This window comes from Canis lupus, chromosome 11 (genome assembly GCF_048164855.1).
Source record: "Canis lupus baileyi chromosome 11, mCanLup2.hap1, whole genome shotgun sequence".
NCBI lineage: Eukaryota > Metazoa > Chordata > Mammalia > Carnivora > Canidae > Canis > Canis lupus.
Genome location: NC_132848.1, coordinates 9,897,769 through 9,920,021, shown reverse-complemented (window position 1 = coordinate 9,920,021; position 22,253 = coordinate 9,897,769). Strand labels below are relative to the sequence as shown.

At 36.8% G+C, this 22,253-nt stretch overlaps 1 protein-coding gene and 2 long non-coding RNA genes across 4 annotated transcripts in view; 2 read left to right on the top strand and 1 right to left on the bottom strand.

Annotated features, from left to right (window-relative positions):
- The first annotated feature begins 390 nt into the window (after positions 1-390).
- Positions 391-6,485, top strand: LOC140642484 (uncharacterized). The gene is made up of 3 exons (XR_012038905.1): positions 391-504; positions 5,764-5,945; positions 6,259-6,485. It is a non-coding gene; the product is annotated as an uncharacterized lncRNA (long non-coding RNA).
- Positions 6,486-6,859: 374 nt separating this feature from the next.
- LOC140642483 (uncharacterized) lies at positions 6,860-21,714 on the top strand. The gene is made up of 4 exons (XR_012038904.1): positions 6,860-7,220; positions 9,499-9,636; positions 19,782-19,869; positions 20,934-21,714. It is a non-coding gene; the product is annotated as an uncharacterized lncRNA (long non-coding RNA).
- Positions 7,905-22,253, bottom strand: part of LEMD3 (LEM domain containing 3) — a 72,869-nt gene continuing 58,520 nt past the window's right edge. For both annotated transcript variants that reach the window (XR_012038902.1, XR_012038903.1), the window contains 3 exons: positions 21,232-21,332; positions 10,417-10,584; positions 7,905-8,184 (listed from right to left, as the gene is read on the bottom strand). The gene's annotated coding sequence lies outside the window, so the exon portion shown is untranslated. The remainder of the gene's footprint in view (positions 8,185-10,416; positions 10,585-21,231; positions 21,333-22,253) is intronic.

Genomic DNA, 22,253 nt, shown 5'->3' with positions numbered 1-22,253 from the left:
TGTCACTCACCCCTGCTGAGAACACCTTTATACTAGTGGAAGCATGCCCCTCGCCTCAGTGTGCTAGACTGGAAACAGGGTTGAGGAGAACTATTCTCAACAAAATGAGGGACACAGAGTCAGTGCTGACTAAGGGAGACACCTGAAATTTTCTCTCAGATTCTGAAAAAGGATTTCCACTTCCATGACAACCCTTCCAACCCCCAGTCACCAGACGTACTAAAAAGACAAGGACTCTATAACCAGGCCAGGAAGTGGGACTTCTAAACAAATTAAAATGAGCATTTTCCATCTTTCCATGGTAAAATAGTGTTGCTAAAATGAACATTTTTCATCTTTCCATGGTAAAATAATGTTGCTACCTCTCAAATGGCATTCCTTTATCTCACAGTTGAAACCATCCCTTTTATTGATGATTCTGGAGAGATTTGATGTATTGCCATCATTGATGAACTGCCTGACTCTACCAGCTTTGGCTATGTGGATATGCTACAACAGCAATAAGTAAGTAACAACAGATTTTCAGTGTTGTAGAGAATTAAATAATCCTCTCTAGGCCAGCAAAGCTGCTTGGCAAGATCGTGTCACATAAAGCAATACGTGCAACATCAGCCACACAGACATACAGAATGAAAGAGGATGGGGAGGAGCAAAAATGAACGTTTTAAGAGTGCCTGGGTGCTCAGTCAGCTGAGTGTCAGATTTTGGTTTTGACTCAGGTCATGACCTCATGGGTCATGAGATCAAGCCATTTAAATCAGATATAGTTCCACTCAGTGGTCAAGGACCTGGGCTTTGGCATCAGACAGACCTCAATTCAAGCATGGCCTCCACCATTAAAGCTCATGGGACAACAGGCAAGTTACTCAACTACTTTAAGCTTTGTTATTATTCTTTGTAGAATGAAAAAAATAAAGATGCTACTCATGATGCTTAGCGCTTAGTCCCATGCTAATGGTAAATCCTTAATAAATATCAATTTAATATTAATACTAAGTTTTATCATCACTGACCAACTTTCAATCACCAGAGTCACTCTTTGCCTTTAAGCTTTATCTGATATGGTTTCCTGTCTGAAATGACTCATTGTTTCTCTTCACAGCTCAGAGTCCTACATTTGTATTTGTAATCACCCCTTAAGGAAGTCTGTTTAGAGTAATTTTTTTAAAAATATTTTTATTCATTCGTGAGACACACACACACACACACACACACACACACACACACACACACACAGAGGCAGAGACACAGGCAGAGGGAGAAGCAGGCTCCTTGCAGGGAGTCCGACGTGGGACTCGATCCCGGGACTCTAGGATCACGCCCTGGGCAAAAGACAGGCACCAAACCGCTGAGCCACCCAGGGATCCCCGAGTTAGTGATTCTTTCAATGTATGTTTTCTTCGAATACTTTTTATATTTATACCCAGGTTTACTAATAGTAAGTGTCTTCAACTATGGTTTTAAGTCTTTACTTCCTCAAAGTAATCATATTAGAAGGCTACAACACACTTATGAATCATTATTCAAACTACTTTGTGAAAACCACTTTTAGATTTGCTATCAAAATATGAGATTTTTAAAACATCTTCAACACAGGGAAAATCATGCTTGCATTCATTCATTCTACAAATATTTACTTAATGCTTACTATGAGCTGGATAGACAATAAGGTAAACTGGTATGGGATCTAGTATGTTAAAGTGGTAACTGTTATCAAGAGAAATAAGGCAGGGAAGGTTGCCAAAAGTGTTGGGAACGTAATATTAAAGACACACAAGAAAGAAGGAAGCCAAGCTGTCGTCTGAGAGAAGAGGAACAGCAGGCAAAGAGGAAATGCCCCAAAGCAGAAGCAGACCTGCCCTGTAGGAGGACCATCCAGGAGACTGGCATGGGGAGAAGAGGGTAAAAAGGGGCTGTGGAGGGAGCATCAAAGGTTGTGGCCCCAGAGGCAATCATGTAGGGTCTTATGGGTCATTAATAAGAACATTGGCTTCTTTTGTAGTAGTGAGATGGGAAACTATGATAGGCTTTACACAGAAGAGCTACACTATCTGATTTCCATTTTCATAGAGAACTTTCTTTGGCTGTTCTGTTAAGGAGTGCAGAAAAAGAAAGGGAGACCAGTTGGGAGGCTCTTGAAGCCATCCAGGTGAGAGATAATGATTTGGAGTAGGGAAGCAGTGGGCATAACAAAAAGTTATCAAACTGCAGATATATTTGGAAGGAAGGGCCCACCAGATTTGCTGACATACCAAATGTTGGGGTTGAAAGAAAGAAAAAAAGTCTCTATACTTTTTTTTCTCTTCCTTCCTCCCCCGCCCCCCCCGGGCATTACAGAATTGCCATAGTGAGATAGTGGAAGTAGATGGTTGGGGTAATATATTTGCAGCTCAGTTTTCCACGTTAAGTTTGATGTGGCTCTTAGACACATAACATACTGTTCATTTATACCATTAAATATGAAAGTTGCATGTATGGAGGGATGGCTGGGATGCAGATAGCATAGAAATGATACTTAAATCATGAGAAGTCCAAGGTTGTTTAAAAAAAAAAAAAAAAGCTAGCAAGGGCAGTGTTGGTGAGTATGCAAACCGGTGCCGCCACCACATAAAACAGTATGGTGGGTCCTCAAAAAATTAAAAATAGAACTATCCTACAATCCGAGAATTGTACTACTGGGTACTTACCCCCCAAACGTAAAAACATTAATCTGAAGAGATACATGCACTCCTGTTTATTGCAGCATTTAAAATAGCCAAACTATAGAAGTAGCCCACGTGTCCATCAATGCATGAAGATGATGTCGGATAGTGTGTGTGTGTGCATGTGTGCATGTATAGAACAGAATATTATTCAGCCATAAAAAGAATATCTTGCCATTTGCAATGACAAGGATGGAGCTAGAGTACTATGCTAAGTGAAATATGTCAGAGAAAGACAAATATGATATGATTTCACTCATGTGGAATTTAAGAAACAAATGAGCAAAGGGAAAAAAAGAAGATAAACTAAGAAACAGACTTAACTACAGAGAACAAACTGATGGTTAACAAGAGGGAGGGTATGATGGGGGAAATAGGGGATAGAGATTAAAGAGTGCACTTATCTTGATGAAAAATTAATGATTTTTTTTAAAGGAAAAAAAATAAGGTGGTGAGGCTAAAGAGGTAGGAGGAAAAGTATGGAGGCCTGAGAGGCAAATGAAGCTCTTCTATTTTTTTTTTTTTTAGAACACACTTGATTTGTGGAAAAAGACAAAAATTAGAACAAAACATGAATAGCTATGTTATTCCTTTTATGCTTTCAAATGAGTAAGCATAAAAAATTAATTTTTATTATAAGCACTTATAAACGGACTCTGAAATACCCTAATAGTCCCCAAATATTTGAGGAACAGCAGCAGTGGAATACTGGTATATTTCACCACGTGACCACATTGAAAAGCCATCCCATTAGGTCAAATGGCCAAACATCCCGTAGTTGTGGTGTGTAACTCACAGCTAAGTGACAAGGTCCACTAGAGAGAAGAGAGTAAGAACATCTCTTCAGAGATGGAAAGGAATTTTTTTGAGGTTCAAAAATATACAAAACAGCTTTAAATTGTTTATTGTACCAAAGTTTATTTTATATTTTTTAAAGCTGGTGGTGCATTAAAGTAGAGAAAAATAAATTTGCAGGTGGCAGACTTCTATTCAAACTCTGGCTTACGCCATGTGGTAGTTGTGTGTGACTTTATAACTCCCATCTCTGGGATTCAGTGACCTTATCTTTGAAATGAAAGTAACAATGCCCGCCCCGCCTGTTCTGCATAGATGTTGGTGGGAGTCGAATGATATGAGGGGGCTTTCAAACTACTGATGCCTAAAGGAAAAGTCATGACTGAGGCGAGGTGCATTTTCCGAATTCACCCACTTTTGTCTCTTTGTATATGACCACAGGCCATAGCTTGAAGATGCCTGTTTGGGATCTTATAAAAGGAAATGGTCCCCCAAGGAAAACACATAACAGATACACACACAGAATTTGGTATACAATTGCACACTGAAATCACTTTGGAAAGCAACAGGAGCATAAATTCTTGTGTGGAAGAGAAACGTAATGAAAAATAGTTTTAAAAACTTGTGTGGGGGCACTTGGGTGGCTCAGTGGTGGCATGATCCTGGGGTCCCCTGATCGAGTCCCACATCGGGCTCCCTGCATGGAGCCTGCTTCTCCCTCTGCCTGTGTCTCTGCCTCCACCTCTCGTGAGCAAATAAATAAAATCTATTAAAACAAATTTAGTATGTAGCAGGCAATGGGGGGTAATCAGAAGAGCATCGTTGGGAAGGCCACTCAGGCAGGTGCAGATACCCAGACTCAAAGTAGAGTCCCTAGTCTAAGATAGTAGTAGTAAGACTAGAGATGAACAAGATGTTGTGACAGGAGTTGCCAGATAAAACACGAGATACCCAGATAAATGTGAATTCTAGACAAACACCAAATAATTTTTAGTATATCCTAAGCATTTCACGGAGCATCATTCATAGTTTATCTGAAACTCACTGTAACTGGACATTCTACATTTTTATTTGCTAAATCTGGCAACCCTAGAGGGAAACTGAACTTATGCCTACCTCTTACTTCTCTGAGGCAGATTCTGAAACAAAATGTATGCAATGTGACCACTGTGGAAAAATAAAGTCATTAAGATCTAGTTTGGTTCTTTGGTGGCTCTTGAAGAGATCCAAAAAGATGTCAAATAGTTCTTTACAGACCTGTTTATTTTCCAGCCAGGGCATGAGCCTTACTAATTTGTGGCTATATTCTATTCTCAAATATATGCATTTTTTACTATCCAGGACAAATCTGCATGAATGTGTTTGTCACGTGCCTGCTTAACATACGGGTTAATTAGCAAAGAAACCACCAACTCACAGATGCCTTGGAGAGAATACTGATTAAGAAACATGGGTTGGAAGATACAGTCTATCACCCCCCACCCACATACATGCATACACATGCACAGACATGCATGAGACTAGGCAGGTAGGTTTTCTCTACACAGCCCACATCTGTGGCCTTCCTCGACTGCAGTGTATGGTATTGGTGGGAAAGAAGAAAGGGCTCAGACAAGGATGTCCCTTTCAGTGGAAGAAGAGGGGCAGTTCAAAGATTCAAAGGATAGCTTTATGAGGTGGTAATACAAACCTGAAAACAGGGAGGAGGACTTTCTCAAAGCTTCCAACCCTTAAGGCCTTATCATCCCCTGGGTGATGCAAGTGAAAACCCAAAATAGGGCTGCAGAGCTTTAATCTGTATCTTTCCTACTTTGTGATTCTGCTTGAAATTACCTTCCCCACTGAGTGAAATAAGTCAATCGGAGAAGGACAAACATTATATGGTCTCATTCATTTGGGGAATATCAAAAATAGTGAAAGGGAATAAAGGGGAAAGGAGAAAAAATGAGTGGGAAGTATCAGAAAGGGAGACAGAACATGAGAGACTCCTAACTCTGGGAAACGAAAGAGAGGTGGTGGAAAGGGAGGTGGGCAGTAGGGTGGAGGGCACTGAGGGGGGCACTTGATGGGATGAGCACTGGGTGTTAAGCTATATGTTGGCAAATTGAACTCCAATAAAAATAATAATAAATAATAATAATATATTAAAAATAAAAAAATAGAAATTACCTTCCCCAGGTGCTGGTGTCTCATTTATGGAGGCTAAAAGGTCAAGATAGCAAGGAGAAAGCAGTCTGGTTTCAACACATTCCTCTTGTAAACATAGGGACAGACTAGGATTCAGAACTGATGATCAACAGTGTTTCCAAGAACAGCCCACAGTAAAATCAGGAGGCCCACAGCGCACACAGTTGGGGAACATTTTGGAGAAGACACCAGGTGGAGGAAAAAATAAGGCTTACCTTCATGATCGACCTGTGACTTAGTGAAAGCTGCCCTTGAGCAAAAGTGAGTATTGTAAACTTTGGGGTAGTTGAGCTATGGAGCAAGACTTGGATACTGACTGGATTCTCAACAGTAATAGAATATAGAAAAGGAGAGGAGAGTCTTCTGTTGTGACTTCCCAGAGTGTAATGAGTGCTTCATAAATAAATGCTGTTGACTGACCCTTCAAATGGGGGTGGGAAGATGGAAAGGGTATTATTGTTGAAGGGGGAAGGAGGTAAGTGGTTAATTTATACAGGTTAATTTATACATTTTTTTCCTCAGAGGAAACAACTAATGGACCAAATAAAACTATCATCTGCTTATCTTTCCACAGTGGGAAGAAAGGAAAAAAAGAAAGAAAGAAAAAAAAAAGAGTTCTTTCTAAAAACCATTTGGCCCAGGGCATGATCCCGGAGTCCTGGGATCAAATCCCACATCAGGCTCCCTGCATGGAGCCTGCTTCTCCCTCTGCCTGTGTCTCTGCCTCTCTGTGTCTCTCTGTGTGCCTCTCATGAATAAATAAATAAAATCTTAAAAATAAATAAGTAAAATAAAATAAAAAATAAAGACCATATTCTGCTCCCAGTAGTAATAGACAGAGCTAGAACTACAAGTAAAATTGGCTTGCATTTAGTGAAAACATGTAATTATATCACAACCAAAGCTCTGAAAACTCAAGATATTCAGTGGAAAGAACTCTCAGAGACATTTACTATCATGATCGAAGTAAAAGAAAAGCATTAAAACAATAAAAAATATTTTCCAAATGAATCCAGTGACACTCAGCTAATTTCATGTTACTTCACATCAATAAATAAAAAAACACATCAAGAAATCTGTACCTTAAGTAAGCAATGATGTTATAAATATGAATGAAAGAGCTCTGAACTATTTCCAACTTTGCTTCTGAAATTCCTTTGGTCTGACGGTAGAACGTATTATTTCCTGTTCTCATACTCCGTGGGAAGTAGCACACCCATTTCAATCTTCGTCACTTTTTTCCTGTATCAACATCCACGGGAGGAATTATTTTGGCACTGCCCACCCTAGGTTGCTATCTCAGATCCAGAAGCCATCTGGCAAGGAGTCCCAAACTTTTGTCAGAATTACCTGGAGAGCCTGTTACTATGCTGGGATCTTTTCCAGATACAGTGATTCAGCAGGTTTGGTGAATGACTCAGGAATCTGCATTTCTAACAAATACCCCAGATGGTGCTAAGAGGGGTGGTCCACATATCCTTCCTTCAAGAAATTCAGTACTGAGTATTTTTCATGGCTACTTTGCAATCGAAGAGGGTAAGTTTCAACCTCTCTTTTCTATAATGTCCATAACAGGGATAGACAGGATTACAGGAAGATATATGAGGGCGTACATAACAGAGCTTTCATGACCTTTACAAAATATATGTTTACTCATAATCCAAATAATCAGGAAATTCAAAGAAACTAGAATTTTCACTTTACCCTATAATAAGTGAGGTTAATTATAAAATGAGGCACTGCAAGATTCTGACTTGCTTCCTGAGTCATCAATGATTAAATGAAGCTCCCTAGAGTTTTAGCACTGTGAATATTTTATTGTATTCTTTGAAAATTGGTTATTTTAGAATCAGGTTATAACTCTTAGGTAACTGAAATAACTAAATTTATTAAGATATATCTTTAAAAATTACTCCAGGTTAACAGGAATTTTCTGTACCAATCTAATACTAGAATATAATATACTGTATTATATGTTTTCTGAACATAATGAAAACAGCATTCTTCTCTAAACATTTTAATTCCATGGGGCAACATTCATTCCACCAATTTCCAAATATGATAACACTTTGTCACAACTAAATAGTATTTTAAGTATATTTAGCTGCCCTTGAGGAAAACCAAGAAAAGCGGCCTTGACTTTTCCATGTAATTAAAGCATAATGGAAAATGAAAATGGTAATTTTGTATATGATCAGACTATTATTGAGATATGACACATTGTAATTTTTGAAAATGTGGCTTTATTTAAATGTGAAACTGTGTATAATTTACGATGATGAATGACAGAATGAGTGTACATAGAAGGCTCATGGCTAGTTCTTCAAATGTGAGGAGAAGATTCAAACCACAAGACTGCAGACTACAGACTGCTCACAGAAAGTCTCTCTTGCTCATTCACTGTCTTGCTCTTCACTCGTCTCTGTTGCTCCTGGGATCTTCCAGGGATGTGATGTACACCGTACCAGACAGCCTCATCGTTACCAGATTTCTAAGACTCCTATAGTTAAAAGATTATACCAGCCTTTATGTTTAGTGTCACAGTCAGGAAAATTTTAATAACACAGGACTAACTGTAAACAATCATTAGAGAAATACAACGGGTCCATTCCCGTCAGGTGCTGACACCACTCTAGTGACCAACACTACCGTGGTTCTAATGATGATGATTCTAAAACACTGTCACTGTCATAGCTGAGATCTGAATCTTAATGCTATTGAGAAAAAATAAATTGACATTTAGATTTTCTGCCTTTTTAAAGCAGAGGCATTGAGCACAAAAAGGAAGAATTTGGGGGCACAACAGTGGGGAAAAACTAACAATAAAATGCATAATTTAGGAGAGATGAAAGACTAACAAGGTATATCATTTCAAAGTAAGATAAAATGGGAGAATACATTAGTTTCAAAAGAACAAAAATAGTTAATAGTGAAGAACAACAATCACCTATTTTAGAAATACAGGAAGAAGTCAAACTTAGGCAACCAATAGGGACATAACAGATAATTTACCATTAATAATATGTTTATTTTAGGGTTTTGGTCAATATTTTTTTATGAGATTTAAGAAGTTCCCTTCTAGTTTGCTAAGATTTACTTTTTTACAAAAAAAGGTATATGTATGTTGAATTTTATTAGATGGTTAACTGCACCTAAATGAGATGATCATATTTCATTTATTCTGTTAATATGACAAATTATGGATTTTCTAATGTCAAACCAGTCCTGCATTCCTGGAGTAAATCCGACTTGGCCATGATGTATAATTCTTACTTATGTGTTGCAGGGTTTGGTTTGCTGGCCATTTTGGTTTGTTTGGGGATTTTTGCATCTTTTGTTCAATGAGACTGGACTATGATTTTTCCTTTTCTGTTTTCTGCATCAAGGTTATGCTATTCAGGAATGCATCCTCCTTTTCTATTTGCTGGGATAGGGAATATGTCATTTTTAAAAAGGGAAGCACTGAAGAGCTTATCAATTTTCAAAGGTCTCATTAGTTGAGTTACTACAATGAAGAAGAGCAAAGAGATGTTAAAAATAAAGCATATTTTCAAGCAATTGGGTCTCACAGACCTTGATTTGGAAATGGTAACCGGGATGTTATATTATGGACATTTTACATTATTTTATTTCATTCTCTCGACTATACAATCATTATCATTTTAAAAATGAGGAAACTGAGTCTTAGACTACTTCAATAACTTGCCTAGAATCATACAACTACTATGTGTCAAAGCTGAAGTTTAAGGATGGGCTTCACTCCAGAGTGCTCTTAAACACTCCTTCTTTTTCCTTTTTTTCTCTCTCAATGCAGGGATCCAGTGTTTTGGAACAATTTTCATACACCTGCTAATAGTAACAACCCACAGGTCTTCAGCCAAAATAAACATAGCTCTTTTCCAAAGTGCTGAAATTATAAAAAGTCTAAAATGCCTCAGCTTCACTGCCAAAGGTTGGTAATGATTCAAAATATACTAACAGAGGAGATCAAATTAAGAAAATGGACTAAAAATAATATGGGAATCCTAATTAAGGTAAACATTTATACATATATATGTATATACATATATATATGTATATATATATACATATATATATATGTAATAAATGCTCATGGAGAAGTTTTGTAAAATACATATGTAATCCAACAGATTGGACTTCACTACTAAATTCCGAGTATTTCTCTCCAGTTGCATGTATATAGCATACTCCTTTCACTCTAGACACAATTTTTCATTTCTAACAATTCTAATATAGAAATTCACTTTACAATCAATGGTGCCTTTAAAAAAATCAGACAAAAATTACTGACAAAGTTACAAAAGATAAAAAAAAATGCTGTCTATCTGCATGAAGTCCAACCTCTGCCCGGGGACTGATGTTTGCTTCTACCTGGGGGAACTAGCAACTGTGAACACATTTTCTCTTTGCTTGAAGTTTTCTGGGTCATGGTGGTTGGTGGTAGGAATTGGAACCACACCCTGAATGAGGACCAGCTGTTTCTTTGCTATCCCTTTCCAGAGACAAGTCCGGTTTTCATTTATCCTGACTCTGCCTAGCTTTATGCCAGGGTCTTCCATCAGAATTCCTATCTTGGGTGTTATTTTTGTTGTGGTTTTCTTTCTTAGTGCCAGAGAAAATGATGCCTCTTCCAACTATCTTATATGAAATACAGTATATTTGAAATAATAAACATGCAATTTAAGCAGCACATGGACAATATTTTCCATACCTTATTTTCAAAGATATTTTAATGATTGCCCAGGATTCCATCATAATTCATAATCCATTTTCATTTTTGTAGATTTCAATTGCATCTCATTTTTATCACAGTATAAGGCTGTAATATGATTTTCACATATCTTCATGTCATTTCTGATCATTTCTTCAGAATAAACTCCTAAATTAAAACAAGATCAAAGGGTATAGAGATTAAAACATTTTTTAAATGTATTGCCAAATTGATCTATTAAAAAACTCATCACTTAATACAACTACCAGCATTTATGTAAGAGGCCTATTTCCTCTAAACTAAAATTAAATCTGTCAAATTTCTTATGTAACTTCCTCAATTGTTAATTAATTTGCATTTATGTCTGTGGCTGAATGTTTCATGTATTTATTGATCGTTTGCAGCTCTTCATTTGTGGATCATCCCCTGATGTCATTTGGCTATTTTCTATTGCGATGTTAGTCTTTTTTATGTTAAAATAATTTTTATTTGTAGAAAAGTATTGCAAATCATACATGCTGCTACTGCTAGTATCTTTCCATTTTCCATTTGCTTGTTTTTTAATTTGTTCTTAGACTTTGTAGATATACTGGTTGGTTGTTTTTGTTTTAATATAACCACAGGCAGCATTTTTTTTTTCTGATTTTTGTTTCTGTGCTAAACCCTGTATCAAATGTTTTCCTCTGATTTTTTAGCTATTTTATGACTATTTCTCAACTCTTTATTCCTCCTGGAATTTATCTGGGTATGTGTAAAGGACTAGGAACAGGTGAAAACTATACAAGGCTGATACTAATGTAAACTGAGGTTACAGTCTGAAGTGAAAATAAAACTGGAGTGAATTCAAAGATTCAGGAAAAAAGTCTAATCTGCCCCCTCATCCATTTTTTGCTACAATCTGCTATTTTCTTCCCTAAACCAAATGACTCTGTTTGTATAATGATATTATTCATGTTCCCATTGTTTGCAGCTAATTGCTTAGAACAGTGCTCCCCAAACTTTTTTTGATTCATGGCACAGAAAGAAAAGAAAATCATTGTACTGTGCACAGTTAAACAGAAGAGGCTACATAATAACTGCCAGAGTTAAGGAGGCCTTGAGCTCCACCACACAGGGCATATTAGCACATCTGTAACCCATTTGTGGCATACCACTTGAGAAGGTCTTTTTCAGAACAGCTCTGCTACTTATCGTTTTTTTTTTTTTTTAAGATTTATTTATTCATTCATTCAGAGAGAGTAAAGAGAGAGGCAGAGACACAGGCAGAGGGAGAAGCAGGCTCCCCGCAGGAAGCCCGATGTGGGACTCGATCCCGAGTTTCCAGGATCACATCCCGGGCTGCAGGCGGCGCTAAACCGCTGCACCACCGGGGCTGCCTACTTATCGTGTTCTGATAAAATTCCCTACTCCACTGATATGTTGCGAGGGTTCTAGAAAACAGATGCCCAGGAATGATGTAGAGAAACCCAACTATGATTGAACAAAATAAGCATCAGGAAACCATCCCCCTGCCCTTTTGTTCTGGACCTTGCTGAAATAAGGAGGAGATACTGAACTCAACACTTGTGTTATTGGGACTTATGAAAGAAACCTTTGCAAAAGATATCCTCTCTCAGTCAAGTTAATCTAAGGAAACTGAGTGACTCCCACAATGTGGAAGTATCTGGTCACTATAGTCTTCTAAATTGCTATAAGCCAAGGGTCTATGCCTCTTCAAAGGAGACACAGTTGCAGGAGCCAAAGGCCCTGGCATTAGTTACATTATGGCTTTTTTCTCTTTTTTCTTTTAGAAAATGACACTTTCCCTGCTAATTTTTAAAAGTCACCTTAAACATTTTTTAAAAAAATAGTCACCTTTATCATACACTGAATCCCTATATACCAAAGTGTCCTCATAATTCAAGTATTTATTGACCATGTAATCTGTTACTGGTGTTGAATAATAACATAAAATACTCTCACAAGAAGTCTACGCTTCCTCTAGTATCCTTTTCTGCTTCACAGTTATCATCTGTGTTCATGCCTGTTATTTGCCAGTGTCCTGCAGACTGTCATTCTAAAATGCAACACAAGTGCAATGAACACCCATTACAAAGTGAACTAGCAAATCTCACAAAATATGTAGGATTTCATGATGTTGATAAACATGATGGAGAACTATTCAAATCATGAACATAGCTACAGAATGTGTTAGTCTAGTTAGCAGTCAAAGGGCAGAAGCCAAGGCCAAAAGGGCAATGGCACAAGAAGTGTATAAAAGAATGATGTGATTACAGAGAAACCCTTGCAAAAATGAAGTCTAGGATATTTTTGTAAAATCATTCAATTAAAGAGTAGAAATCAAACATGAAGTGAAAATTATTTCATGTTTCAAGTAATTTTGTTAAGAAAAAAATGCCAAAAAATTACTTAAGAGTCAAATATTTATGTTAACTTTGTCAAATAGAAAATAAGTTTTTATAATTTAAAAAAACTTCAAGTTAAAGTTTTAGTAAAACTATTTATTATGAAAATTTGGTCCCTGGGACGCCTGGATGGTGGTTGGGTGCTCCCCTTCGGCCCAGGGCGTGATCCTGGAGTCCCAGGATCAAGTCCCACATCGGACTCCCTGCATAGAGCCTGCTTCTCTATCAGCCTGTGTCTCTGCCTTTCAGTGTGTGTCTCCCATGAATAAATAAATAAAATCTTTTAAAAAAAAAAAAAAAAGAAAATTTGTTCCCTGATTTTAAGTGACCTTCTGGTATTCGTTATCCTCAGTAATTATCTGTTTCAAGATATATTGTCTGGTTATATATCTGTATAACCGTATTAGCATAGATTTAATTTGCTTTAATATCTGATAGGGCCAGTCTCTCCTTTTCAATATTTTAATTTTAAAAACTTACTCTTTCTTATTCATCCATCCAGCTGATATCCTAGAAATTCCTTTAAAATCCCTGGACATGAATTTAAACTATTGAAATTTTATTGGAATTCACTAAATCTCTTTACTAATTTAGGAAGAATTTTGCTATATTCAGTCTATCAAGAAAAATGCTGTAAACCTCCATTTCTTTGTTTTTCTTGATCTCTTTTAGCAAAGTTTCCTCACATAGGTCTTACGTATTTCTTGCTGAATTTATTCATAGGTGGTATCAGTGTACCTATCTATCAAATTACCATCTAAAAAAGTGTATCTCTAGAGCCAGATTACTTTTCCTTAAAGAACACAAGTGATTTTTCAAAGACAGGGGCAATAAGGAAGGAATAAGGTAAGAACTTATTTCTAGCAACAGAATGGAACAAGATATCCTAAATAAGCCTCCCATTATAAAACATCTTTTGTATTGGTAATAAACATGAAAAACATCTTTTTAAGTAAATTAATGCAAGGAAAATCCTTAGAGGTCAAAAATAAAAGCAGAAAATCAAGGATGTGATCAAGTATGGGAGGCAGTTATGGCCCAAAGAATATCTGTTGATGCCTGGTGACCTAGTTTTTAACAGCAGAATATATATTCTTAAGTTTACATGTAACATTCTTCAGGACAGACCAAATACTAGGCCATAAAATAAACCTCAAAAAGTTTAAGGAGGGGGGTGCTTGGGTGGCTCAGTTGGTTAAGCATCCAACTCTTGGTTTTGGGTCAGGTCATGATCTCATGGTCCTGGGATTGAGCCCCACATTGGGCTCTGCACCCAGTGGGGAACTGGTTTGAGGATTCCACCGCCACCCCGGCTCTCCCCCTGCTCAGACTCGTACTCTCTCTCTCAAATAAATAAATCTTTAAAAAAATAAGTTTGTGAGGACTGAAATCAAATGAAATATGTTTTCTAATCACATGGAGTGAAATTAGAAATCAGTAACCAAAAGAAATATGGGAAATTCACAAATACATGGAAGCCAAACAACAAACTTCTAAATAACCAATGGGTCAGAAAAGAAACCAAAAGGAAATTAGAATACTTTGAGGTGAATGAAAATGAAGACCCATACACCAAAACTTAAGGGATGCAGCTAAAGCAGTGCTTAGGAGAAAACATTTAGCTGTACATTCCCATACTAAAAAAAAAAAAAAAAAAAAAAAAATCTCAAATCAATAAACTTTCACCTAAAACTACACTGGAAAAAGAAGAGCAAAATAAAACAAGTAGAAGGAAGGAAATAATAGACTAGAGTAGAAATTAATGACATGGGGAATAGAACGATAACAGACATCAACAAAACCAAAAATTCTTTGAAACTATCAACAAAATTGACAAACTTGTAGTTAGACCAAGAAAAAAGGAGAGAAGACTCAAATGATTAACATCAGTAAAGAACAGGCATTACTACTAACATTACAGAAATAAAGATGATTATAAGAGAATGCTATGAACAACTCTATATATGCCAAGAAATTAATAGATGAAGTGTAAAAATTCCTAGGACAAAAACTACTAAAACTGACCTCCTAAGAAAGAGAAAATTTGAAGAGACCTTTAACAAGTGAAAACACTGATTTAGTAATCAAAAACCTACCCGAGTGGGGCAGCCCAGGTGGCTCGGAGGTTTAGCACCACCTTTGGCCCAGGGCGTGATCCTGGAGACCTGGGATCAAGTCCCACATCAGGCTCCCTGCATGGAGCCTGCTTCTCCCTCTGCCTGTGTCTCTGCACCTCTGTGTGTCCTTCATGAATAAATAAATAAATATTAAAAAAAAAAACCTACCCGAGGCCCAGGCCTGATGACATCAATGGTGAATTCTACCGAACAAATATAATGAAATCTTTCCATTTGCAATGACATGGATGGAGCTAGAGTATAATGCTAAGTGAAATAAGTCCGAGAAAGGAAAATACTATATGATTCAATTTCATTGTGGAATTAAGAAACAAAATAAAGGGGAAAAAAGGGGTGGACCAAGAAACAGACTCTTAATAGAGAACAGTTACCAGAGGGGAGGTCGGTGAGGGTATGGGTTAAATATTTGATGAGGGGAGTGACTTGGATTGAGTACTGGGTGATGCATGAATTGTTGAATCACTATATTGTACACATAAAACTAATATTACACTATGTTAACTAACTGGAATTTAGGTTAAAAGTTTTAAAAATAAATAAATAAAAATAAAAGTAATGCCGGCTTTTCACTATGGTTCCAAAAAATAGGAGAAACTACTTCCCAATTCATTTTGAAATCAGTAAACTGTGAACCAAAATCAGACAAAGATTTCACAAAAGAAGAAAACTGGAGACAAAATATCTCTTATGAATACAGACACAAAAATTCTCAACCAAGTACTAGCAAACCAAATCCAGCAACATATAAAAAGGATTATACATGATCATGACCTATGACTTGAGTGAAAGGTCGGTTTAGCATTTGAAAATCAATCCTCATTATCAACAGAATAAAGGACCAAAATCACATGATCATCTCAATAGACACAGAAAAGGCATTGGACAAAATCCAACAGCCCTTCATGATAAAAACAAACAACCACCAAGATATAGAAGGAAACTTCCCCAATATGATAGAGAAGTAAGAATATATTTTGAGATCAATGTAAATGAAAACACAACATACCCCAGCTAACATTATACTTAATGGTGAAAGACTAAATGTTCTTCCCCTCAGATCAGGAACAAGACAAGGATATGTGCTCTTGCCACTTCTATTCAACATTGTATTAGAGGTTCTCATCAGGGCAACTAGAGGAAAAGAGGGGGGCATCTAATAAAAAGAGGGAGCACTAAGAATAAATAAAACTATACATGCTGATAACATGATCTTATAAATAGGAAATTTATGTAGAGAATTCACTTAAAGCCTGTTAGAACAAATTCAACAAGGTAGCAGGACCCAAGATCAATATACAAAAATCAAGTGTATTCTATGCACTGGCAATGAACAATCTAAAAGTTCTATATATACATGGGACACTGGGTGGCTCAGAGGTTGAGCATCTGCCTTTGATTCAGGGTGTGATCCCTAGGTCTGGGGATCAAGTCCCGCATCAGGCTTGGATTAGCCAACCCTTTCTTAGGCACCAAAAACATGAACAAAAGAAAAAATACGTAAGTTGGATATTATCACATGTGAAGACCTAGGCCCAGGGCAACAGCATTCCAGAAAGTAAGAACAGTATGAAGGCCCTAGGGTGGAAAGTAGATTAGGGAACAGAAAGTAAAGCAGAGTGGAAGAGGCCTGATAGAAGAAATATTTGAAGAAATGGGCATAGGCCAGTTCACTTAGGGCCTTGAAGGCCCTAGCAAAAAATTTGGACTTCACTCTAAATGCAGTGGGAACCATTGGAGGATTGTATTTTAAGGAGGGACATGTTCTGATCCCGCATGGAATATGAATTACAGCTGGGCAGGGAACAAGGCGACCCACTTAGGCTTTTGCAGCAGTCCAGACAAGACATAATGATGGTGTCAAGAGAATGGATAGATCAGAGATAGATAGATAGATGATAGATAGATGATAGATAGATAGATAGATGATAGATAGATAGATAGATAGATAGATAGATAGATAGATAGATAGATAGTAGAGCTGAAAGGACTTACTAACTGAATATAGGAATTGAAAAGAGAGAACTTCTAGAAATTTGGCTTCAGCAACTAACATAATGTGGTATCATATACTGAGAAAGTAAGAGTAGAGGAAGAATGGGCTTGGAGGCAAAGAAGCATGGAAATCAGAGGGGTTTTTTTTGTTTTGTTTTGTTTTGTTTTTGGTATATAAAATTTGAAAAACCTTTAGTCATCCAAATGGATGTATCAAGTAGTGAGCGGAGTATACTCTGAACCTAAGGGAGGAGCCAAGCTGGAGGACAATAATTTGGGGGTCATTCATTAAGCCTGGGTAAGATCACCCAGAGAAAACATCTAGACAGAGGACAGCAGAGGAGTTCAGACAAAGGCCCAGGGCACTTCAATATTAAGAGTAAGCAAAGGAGGAAGACCTGGTAGATGAAAATGAAAAGGGGTAACAAGTCTAGTAAAAGAAAAACAGAATTGTGGGGTGTAAAAGAATAACTCACAGATATTTAGTTATTTGCATGGAAATCTAATCATATGAGGTAGACAGTGAAAAACTTACCAAAGACAAAAACAAACAAAAACCCCCACCACCATAGGAAAGAGGTGAGAAGACAAAGGAAACAAAGTACAGTCTAGCAACAGTTATGTGTTGTTTATGTCGTTTTTTGGTAAACTGATTAGATGGCAGCTAGCAAAAGGTTAGACTGAGCAGAATGTCCTAAAGCAGGTCAATGATCGTGAAAGGAAATAGTACCAGGTTATGAATCTGTCAAAGCCTTGAGAGAGTTTAGCCATGGAGTATATGTGACAGGCTTTCTCTGTGTATTTTTCAGAGCCTACTCACCTTAGGTCAGGTGTAAACCATTTGCTCACCAGATTTTCTCAAATGTCACAGAAAATAAGAAGAAAAAACTATTTCAAGTATATGGAAGCAAAAAATCATAATCAGGAGACACAAATTAATCTTACAAAGGGTACTTTTACACCAATGGTTCTCTAAACATGAATGTGTATCAGGATCAACTGGAGGATTTGTGAAAACAGAGATTACAAGGCACCCAACTCCAAAGTTTCTGATTCAGTTAAGTCTAGGTGGGGCCCAGTAATTTGCTTGGAATAACAAATTACCATTTGATATTGATGCTGTTGACTTGAGAACGACATGTTCTGAGTATAGTAAAAGACATGTTCAAGAGTGAATATTCATAGCAACCTTATTTATAATAGGAAAAAACTGAGAACAATCTCAATGTCCATTGGTACTTGAATAAACTGTGGTGTATTTTACAAAGAATACTATACAGCCATGACAATGAATGAGAGCTAAAACAATGTTGAACAAAAAAAGTCACTGAAGTATACATATGATTCTATTCACAGAGAGGTCAAAAGCAGCAAGAAATAATACAGTATTTACACACACATACTAATGTGGTAAAACTGTATTGAAAAATAACTATTAACACACAATTCAGAATAATGGTTGTCTGGGAGTTGGGAAGGGGAGAGAAGCATGAGACAAAGGCAAAGAGGTGCTTCAAAATGTAAGTAAAATATACACTTTCATTATATTCTTATATGTGTGAGTTATTTCAGAACAAAAAAATGTTTAAGTAAAAAAAGAAGCAATGATCATAAATGACGATGGTGATAAGGGTTCAAGAAAGATGGAAGGTATAGAAATGACTCTTGAATTTGACAAAAGGAAGTTTTTTGGTGCTCCAGAGGAGCAATTTCAGAGGAATGATGAGTACAGAAGACAAACTGGAGCAGACTGAAAACACTGTAATACAAGGCAGAAAGCTCTATAACAGTAAAAGAAGTGCAAATCAAGTACTTCAGAAATGCATGTGGAAGAAATTACTTAGAGCCAGAAATAATCAACAACACTTTCTGGAGGAGACATGTGTGTAACATTTTTGAGGATGGGCAAGATGTGGGTATACAGAAACAGGAAATATTGTTTCAAGCAAAAAGAACAGTAAGAACAGTGCCAGTACAGGTAGAACCAAGCAAAGGATAGGTTATGTCTCCAAAAGCCAACCAGTGCAGTTTAGCTGGAGCACAATGGCAGGATAAGTAGGATTCACCAAGACAGGTACAGGTTGGTCTAGATCTGCACTGTCACCATGGTTGATACTGGCTACACATGAATGCCAAGCATGTTAAGTATGGCTACTATGACTGAAGAACTGAAGTTTTAATGTGAATTAATGTAAACGTAAGAACTGACACCTTGATTCAGTTATAGGAAAACTTTTACGTATGTGAGGAAGAACTCGGGTATGTGAATCTAATTTTTCCAACCGTAGAGGTTATGAAATCTAAATATATATATCAAGTATTTTCGGTGAAAATGTAGCATCTGAATGGAGATGGGCTGTTAAGTAAGGTGACCAACTGTGAAAGTTTAGCACTTTAAGTCCTACAACACAGGGTCACCCTAGTGGTAAGTGTAATATATATTCCAGATTTTAAAGCTTAATATAAAATAACCCATTAATAAAATTTTTTATTACATGCTGATATAATATCCTGAATATATAAGATCAAATAAAATGTACTAAAGTTAACTTGACCTTTTTTTTTTTAACTTTTTTTAATGTGGCCATCATAACATTTTAAACTATTCATGACATACTTCTATTGGACAAGCACTGGTCTCAATAAAAGCAGGCCTTGAATACCAACTTAAAATTGACTATTATTCAGTAAGAAATAAAAAGCCACTAAAATCTCCACATTAGTAGGGTTTTTTTTGTTGTTGTTGTTTGGTAAAAGAAGTACTGGACCATGTGGAAATACAAAAATAACACTGCCCCTTAAAAGTTAAAATTTTAAATTAATTCAACAGATCAAAGCAGAAATGAAGTCACCAAGAAATGATTCCAGGCCTGGAAAACCTGACTAGTTTACAAAGGCTGTATAATATATAGCTTCAAGTAAGTTTTTACTCTTGGATATATGGCAAACCACTTGTGAACGGTTCTATTAAAAGCCAATTTTTGTATTTGTTCTTTTGGCAATCATAGGTTTCCAGATCTACTCAACATCTCATTTTTCTACAATTCAGGACAATTTCTAATCAATATCTGAGAACCACAGATAATGCCAGAACATTAAGTTAACAATTCTGTTTTTTGACAAGGAGAGGGTCTCAAACAACCCCCTCTTGCCCTTCCTCCAACAAAGTCCTAGATAAGTCAGAGGATTGTTTTAACTGCTATAATTCTGAGAAATCTTATCTAGCACCCTGATTGGCCTCTTGCTCCCCTCTCCAGTAACCCATAATTTAGGGAAAGTCATCACCATCTAACCAGTTGCCCAAATCAGGAATGTGATAGTCATACTAAATTTCCACTTTAACCTGACCCCAAAGACCTTTTCAAATTCCACCTTCTTAATTTGTTTCAAGATTTCCTTAATACCTTCCACTATCCCCAACCATACAATTAAGTATGGAAGAATTGGCAATGAACTAAATTTCTGTCTCTATATGGATTTTCTCGTTTTCTGGGTTATTTAATTTACTTTCATGGTTTTAACACCCAAATTGTATCCCTAGCTCAGATCTTTTTCTCAAAATACCATAGAATTAGAAATCTAATCACCTGCTGGAAACATCCACCTGAATATTCCATAAGCATCTCAACTTTAAAACGCCCAAAATTTCAATTAACATCTTTTCCATTTAAATGCTGCAATTATTAGAATTCTCACACTAGAAAACTGGACATCAATTCATCTCTCAATATCCAATTAAGTCCTTCCCATTTTATCTTGTCAAATCCTTTCTCCATTTTTTATCACAACAAATTCTCACCTGAACTGCCTTTATCAACATCCCAACTTCACAATGTGATCCACAAAGCCACCCATGATCTGATCACTGCCCACTTTTATATTCAGTAATCCAACCACGAGACACTGCCAGTAGGTTGTATGTATCTCACTGATCTTTTTTCATGTGCTCTCTATGCATAAATAACCTTCTTTTCAATTTCAGGAGCATGTGCCAGCCTTCAATATCCACCCATGGAAGAAAAAGTAAACCTAAGTACACAGGTTCTATTGGTTTTAAAATCTAAGAATCAACAAAATGACTCTAACCGGCTACCCCTAGCAGATTCTGCAGTATAAAAATCTACCATCAGGATATACTTCTGGTCATAAAGTTTCTCCAATGAAGCTTAGAGGCAGTAGGTACTCATCATGCTTACTGGACCAAGATAATGAGCATCTGGACATTCAGTTTCTTCAAAACCACAACTTTTGGTTTCTAATTATTTTCAGTTTTTAAGTACCTGTTCCTCAGCATCCTTTCCAAAAGAGTGGCTGCCCAAATTCTGCTTGATTTAGCATCCTCTGTTGAGTCATCTGGAAGAAGTGACTTGCCGAGATAAGTCTAGGAAAAAAGGGCGAAGAAGCCATGTAGATGACCTATAGTAACATGACATTACTAGGAGGACTGAGAACAGTAAGGTCAATCTTGCTAAAGGAAATATTGTGGGTATATGATACAGCAAATCACTGTTCACTCGGAATTCACAGCTTGTCATCTAAACAGTGAATATATACATGGAAAATGTAATGAAGTATCAGGCTTCAGTGTTCATAGGGTATTCAGTAATCTACAGACCAACGAATAAAAACTCAGGTTTCACAAATCAATTTTTATGAGCTCATCATAAGAATAAAAGCTCCCCTAAGGGCTAAAGGGAGAGAAGACTTATCATTGCATCTATACTCATTAAGAAGTGTTTAATAAATGTTAAACTGAATTAAAATATGGCTCCGCTGTCATTTCATCTGCCTTCTGTCTTCTCCATCTATTAAGATGCATAAAGTGCCTCTCTGTACTCGTACAATTTCTTCTGCTTTTTTCTCTCACTATATTTTCCACACTAATTATCTGTTCCGTGTTCTTCCTCTAGACTGTGACCATAGTGAGGTTTGGGCCATGCCTTTTTCATCTTTGCATCCCCAACACATAACAATGCCTAATCTTTGTTAGCAGTCAATAAGAGTCTAGCAATTGTAATCAAGTCTTCTTTTTACCTGATTATCAAAAATTCTACACATTGCAATGCTATTCAAAGTAGCTAGCCCATAAACTGTTGGTTTATAATGAGATAAGGAGTTTTAAGCAGAATGTGTCAAAGAATGGCTTCCTTTTTTTTGAGAAAGTCTTGCTATGATAAAATGTACAGTGCTGCTTTAGTGACACAGATGATAGTCTTGCCCCACTTTGATACAAACATTTGAGAGTTAGAAAAAGGCATTTTCATAAAGAAAAGTAAGATGCTGAGGAATGGATGGTTAAAAT